At 41.0% G+C, this 5,947-nt stretch overlaps 1 pseudogene; it reads right to left on the bottom strand.

The window, feature by feature from the left end:
- Positions 1–3,541: 3,541 nt before the first annotated feature.
- On the bottom strand, positions 3,542–4,061 carry LOC105719084 (large ribosomal subunit protein eL31-like; annotated as a pseudogene).
- Between the last annotated feature and the right edge of the window lie 1,886 nt (positions 4,062–5,947).

Genomic DNA, 5,947 nt, shown 5'->3' with positions numbered 1-5,947 from the left:
AAAAAGATGGCTAAGGTAAGCTATTCTGAAGTTTGGTGTAGCCAAAGACATGTTTTTTCACCTTGATCATGAATAATGTAATTAATTTAGTATGCATGTATAATAGAAAGACTATAAAAGGTGTACAAAATGCTTTAGTCTTGAAATGGCACATGAATCTCTTAGATAATTAGCCATTGGGCATAAGTCTATGCCAGGTGAGGTGTCAACTATATACAACAGTAGAGACTGAGAGACAGGAAAGACCCCTTCTGGCTGGAATAATTAAAGAAGGTTTATGGAAGAAAGGGTGTCTTGTATGGGTCTTGAAATAAGGGTAGGGTACTGTTAGGCAGGCATTGAGAGGGGAAGGTGACATGCACAAAAACATAAAACCGTAAAAAGTCAAGGAATAACTGGGAACATAAAGCTCGAAGACGTTGCATAAGGCACTGCAGGAAGAACAAGACTAGAAAAGTAGGTGGAACCTGATTTTCTGAGACCTTGAAGCCAGGCTGAGGAGGTGAAGGGGGACTAGTGGAGTCCTTGGAAATGGGTGAGGTAGAGAAGGACATAATTAAAATGTCACCTTCAGGAGATTGCTGCCATGTGGGGTACAGAATTTGTGGGAGTAGGGAGGACAGTGATTAGGGAAGTCTGTTAGGAGGCTTTTGCTATGCACTTCAGGTATTAAAGTGCATGAATTAATGGGTGATAACGGAGGCTTGCCATGTCCAGCTTCTTGCCTCTAAGTCAATTCTCAACCTACTGTTATTTGGTTTTCTCTACTGTACACATTCTGGACAGAATTTATTATCTCCCTCTCAGATCTGCTCCTCCTCTTATATTCTGTCTCTCACTCGTGACACCACCAATGTCAGCCAAGCCAAATAATTTCAGGTCAATCCTGGCTCCTCTCTCTGCTGAACGCTTTTTATCCAATTAGCCTCAAGTCTTCCTTATCTAACCACATAAATGTTTCTTAAATCAGTCCCTTGTGACAAAGCATGCTGTCTCTAGTGAGCTCATCCTACCATTGTACAATCACAGTGGTCTCTCTCATCCAGCCATAGCAAAATAGTGTAGTGGTTCAACATTTGAATTTGAACCCAAACTTCCTGGGTTCAAATCCACACTCTCACACTTTTAGCTCTATAGCCATGGACAGATTTAGCTCTTTCTGCTTCCATTTCTTTATCTGTAAGATGGCAAATCAGAGTAGGCTGTTAGGAGAGTTACATGAGCTAATATTTGCCTAGCACTTAGAATGACATCTGGCATGTCATAGGTGCTATATTATGTTTTCTGTTTTAATTAAAATAGAAAATAATCCACCTTCCACTAATGCATGATATTAACCATGCCTCTCTTCCCTAACTCTGTAGGCTGGAACCTAAGCTGGGTAACAGAATGTAGGAAGTTTTCCATGGCCTGGACCTTGCTTCATCTTCCCATCTTATCTCCTATGCTCACCTCAGTTTGTGTTCAGATAATATTGTATCACATGTAGTTCTCCAAGTCCCCCACACTCAACCATGCCTTCCTGGTCCTCCTCCAAAGAGTCGGCCTGCTTGCCTTGTCCCCACCCCGCTTTCCTCAGTACTGCTTACTCATGAATGCCAGCTCAGTCATCATTTCCCCCCAGGCAGCCTTCCGTGAATGTGCCTCTCCTCTCCACCTACAAGATAATGTTATCACGGCACGAATAGTATAGTGCTGAAATCATCTTTATGATCCTGCTCCCAGATCTGACTGAAAACTTCTTGAGGGCAGGAGGCTATGTCACATTCATCTCCAAACCCCACAGAGAAAAGGGCCGTGCTGGATATATAGTAGGTTTTCATCAGCATTTATTGAACTAAAGAAAAGAATTCAACAGGGTTGGCAGTTAACTAAACGTGGAAGTAGCAAGACAGAGGGAGATTGGAAGCTGATTCCAAAGTTTGAAGTCCAAGTTAACTCAAAGATCAAGGTCATATTTATAGAAACAGGGAAGTCAGAAGGAGGAACTTTTTTGAAAAGAAAAAAAAACCCCACAACCCTAATGAGTTAATTTTTAAACAAACTGAGTTGGAAATGCCAACAAAACATGCAGTTAGAAAATGGACCATGTGGCACTACTAGAAAAAGGCCATGGTAGATTTGAAGCTCACTGAATTTGTCATAGTTCAGTAGATTATGCTGCCTAACAAACAGCCCCCAAATCCCAGTGGCTTATAATAGTAAAAGCCTATGGCTGCTCACACAGCATGTCTCCTGTGAGTCAGTTGCAGCTCTGCCTGGGGCTTTGTTACTCTGTTCAATGTTACATGGGCATCTGGTGCATACTGTTCTCACAGTGAAAGGTCAGAATAAGAAGAGACACGGAGCCAACCAAGCAAGCACACTTAAAGTCTTGCTCAGAAGTGACATACATAATTTCCACTCACATCCCATTGGCCAAAGCAAGCCCCATAGCCAAGTCTGAAGTCAATGGAGTGAGGAGGCATGGCGACGACAAGGGAATAAAATATTCTGAACAAATATTGCACTCAGCACAGTGAGGATAGATGGAATTATGTAGATAAGATCATACACTTAATTTCCCATTGGAGGGGAAAGAGAAACCAAACAAGGAAGAAAGAAAATAGCATAAAGGTAATCAGAGAGATAGAGAAGAGAACTAAAACTATGAGTTATATGCGAGTTTTAAAAGACAGGAACCCAAGGTAAGGTAGGTTCATTGTCCGATACTGCAGATGTCAGTGAAAATGAGAACTGCATATGACTGTGAGGAGGAAATTGGAGCCACCTAAGAGAAAGGATTCATTAGCTATCTTGAGCCCATTTCTGCACAGATTTCTGGTCAAGTTATACTCGGCTAATGGAGATTTAAGATAACTTTCATTGGAGATTGTTTAGAATAGATTTTCACAGCAATCTATTGCTACAGCAGCTGAATTGTGTGGATTAGACAGTAAGCTAAGAGCACATAATACAGCAGTAGTAACTCTTACCGAGTATCAGGAGAATTGTCACAAGGGCCAGGGAGACCCCTCCAGACCCTGGGCTTATCTAGAGAGGAAGATTATTGACAGTAGCTGTGTGATCCTACCCAGTAGACGTGCTAAGAGAATAATCTTTTACAACCAAGAAAGTAAAAAAATGGAGTGATAGCTTTCATCAAAAGTGGAGTGGTAGCCTTCATGAAATAATCATCTCAATGCCATTGGGGTTTTCAAGCAGAATCAAGTCCACCCTACCACAAACATATGTGGAAAAGTGCATGCATTGGACAAAAAGTTAAGCCAACAGATATATTTATAGAGAGACTCAAGGGGTACATGTGCAGGTTTGTTACTTGTGTATATTGCATAATGGTGAGGTCTGGGTTTCTATATACTCATCACCCAAATGGCAAACTTTGTACCCAGTAGGTAATTTTTCAGTTCTCATCCCCTCCCACTCTCCTCCCTTTTGGGGTCCCCAGTGTTTCTACTTCCCTCTAGATGTCCATGCGTACCCATTGTTTAGCTCTCACTTATAAGTGAGAACATATGGTATTTGATTTTCTTTCTTTTTTTGGCAATTTTTTAAGTTTATTTGATGTATTTGATGACGATCAGCGATGAGTTCTCATCCACATTGACTGTCTGTAGATTTTTGAAAGTGGTAACAGGTACATAGGTAACCAAAGTATAGAGCTTATTTGCTGAATCTTCATCCTCATTATGTTTTCTGGACAACCGCACACAGATTCAGTATGGGACATTCCTTATTCCTTTGGCCCAGACAGCTTTGTTGAGCCTGGTATCAATGCGCACATCTGGAGTTCCCATCTCCTTCATAGCAAATTTCCGAATCTCTTTGACTGCCCGAGGGGCATGCTTCTTGAAGCCCACTCTGTGGATGCGCTTGTGAATGTTGATGGTGTATTCTCGGGTCACCACCTCGTTGATGGCAGAATGGCCCTTTTTCTTCTCGCCACCCTTCTTTGTGGGAGCCGTTCTGTCGGTTCTGAGGTGGAAAGGAAGAGCACAAGGAATTGTCTTGATTTTCTGTTTTAGATTTATTTCACGTAGAATAATGGCCCCCAGCTCCATCCATGTTGCTACAAAAGACATAATTTCATTCTTTTTATGGCTGCGTAGTGTTCCATGGTGTATATATACCACACTTTCTTTATCCAGTCATCCATTGAAGGATACGTAGGGTTCTTCCATGGCTTTGCTATTGTGGCTCGTGCTGTAATAACCATGAATGCAGGTGTCTTTTTGATATAACAATTTCATTTCCTTTTGGTAGATACCCAGTAGAGAGATTGCTGGGTGGAATGGTAGTTCTACTTTCAGTTCTTTGAAAAATCTCCATACTGTTTTCCATAGAGGTTTTGATCGATCCTTACTGTCTCATCAAAATATACATTGTGGCCATCATATAAAATCTGTTAGTTAGTATATAGCTGCTATTTACTTTTTAGCTTCTCCAATTTCTTGCAAATGTACTTAGCTTTATTCGTTCTGAATGAATAGCTGTTTCCAGGTACCTGAATGTCATGATTTGGATTGTGTCCCTAGAAAGATATGATGAAATCCTAACCCCCAGGACCTCAGAATATGACTTTATTTGGAAATAGGTCATTGCAAATGAAATTAGTTAAGATGAGGTCATTCTGGAGTAGTGATGGCCCTTAATCCAAAATCACTGGTGTCCTTAGAAGTGGAGGAGAAGAGACATACAAGGGAAGAATGCCATGTGATGACAGAGGCAGAGACTGAGGTGCTGCAGCTGCAAGCCAAGAAATGCCAGGAATTGCCAGCAAACCACAAGAAGCTAGGAAGGGAAGAATAAGGTTTTTCCATACAGATTTCAGAGGGAGCAAAGTCCTTCCAACACCTTGATTTTGGACTTCTACCTCCAGAACTGTAAAAGAATAAATTTCTGGGTTTTCTTTTTCTTTTTCTTTTTCTTTTTTTTTTGAGACAGAGTTCTGCTCTTGTTACCCAGGCTGGAGTGCAATGGCGTGATCTTGGCTCACCACAACCTCCGCCTCCTGGGTTTAAGCAATTCTCCTGCTTCAGCCTCCTGACTAGCTGGGACTACAGGCGCGTGCCACCATGCCCAGCTAATTTTTGTATTTTTAGTAGAGACGGGGTTTCCCCATGTTGACCAGGATGGTCTCGATCTCTTGACGTCATGATCCACCCACCTCGGCCACCCTAAGTGCTGGGATTATAGGCATGAGCCACCACACCCAGCCAAATTTCTGGTATTTTAAGCCACTCAGTTTGTGGTTCCTTCTTACAGTGGTCCTAGGAAACTAATACACTTAAATACATCTTGAAAAGCAATAAAGTAGCTTTTGAAATGTTTGCTGATGACTACTGCAAGAAATTTTAATTAGTAGTATTCTTTTTCTTGAAGTTAAAAATCTGTATCAGTATGAGAGATTGATCGAATTCCATTCTTTATGAAGATATAGGAAAAAGTGTGTTCAGTAATAGTCACATTCACCTGCCAATGACTTGTGAATTAAGAAACATTCCTCTAAGAATGTTCTTTCGGAAACCTACTTTTAAGAGTTGCTGGTCTTGTTTGCCTTGTTTGCCTTTCTGTGTTAAAAGTTTAAACTTTAGTTTGAGGTACATATTTTCAGAAACTCAAAGAAAACTCCCTTGAGATGTTTAGGAATTGTAACTGCTTTGAGGAGAGAGAGAATACAAAGAGTCTCATTTGATTAAATAAATTACTTCTGCTTACTGTTTGAAATGCAGCCACAGTAGAATCTTTATATTCCGTCATTTGCTTTTTCCTGAGAAGTTCTTGGCACATATGAACTGGAGGGTACAATGCAAAGGACATTAAGCTTTCAATCTGGGAATGCCTTTGAGACAGCTGACCAGTACTTCAGAATGTCTACTTGGAAACTATGGTGGAATGTTTGTATAGGTACATAAGAGGGCACAGACATGGACACCAAGATACAGAG

Source organism: Aotus nancymaae, unplaced genomic scaffold, assembly GCF_030222135.1.
Source record: "Aotus nancymaae isolate 86718 unplaced genomic scaffold, 86718_ANA_hifiasm-v0.15.2.pri h1tg000029l, whole genome shotgun sequence".
Lineage (NCBI taxonomy): Eukaryota > Metazoa > Chordata > Mammalia > Primates > Aotidae > Aotus > Aotus nancymaae.
Note: the sequence above shows the minus strand (reverse complement) of the source record. Positions and strands in the feature narration are given on the sequence as shown.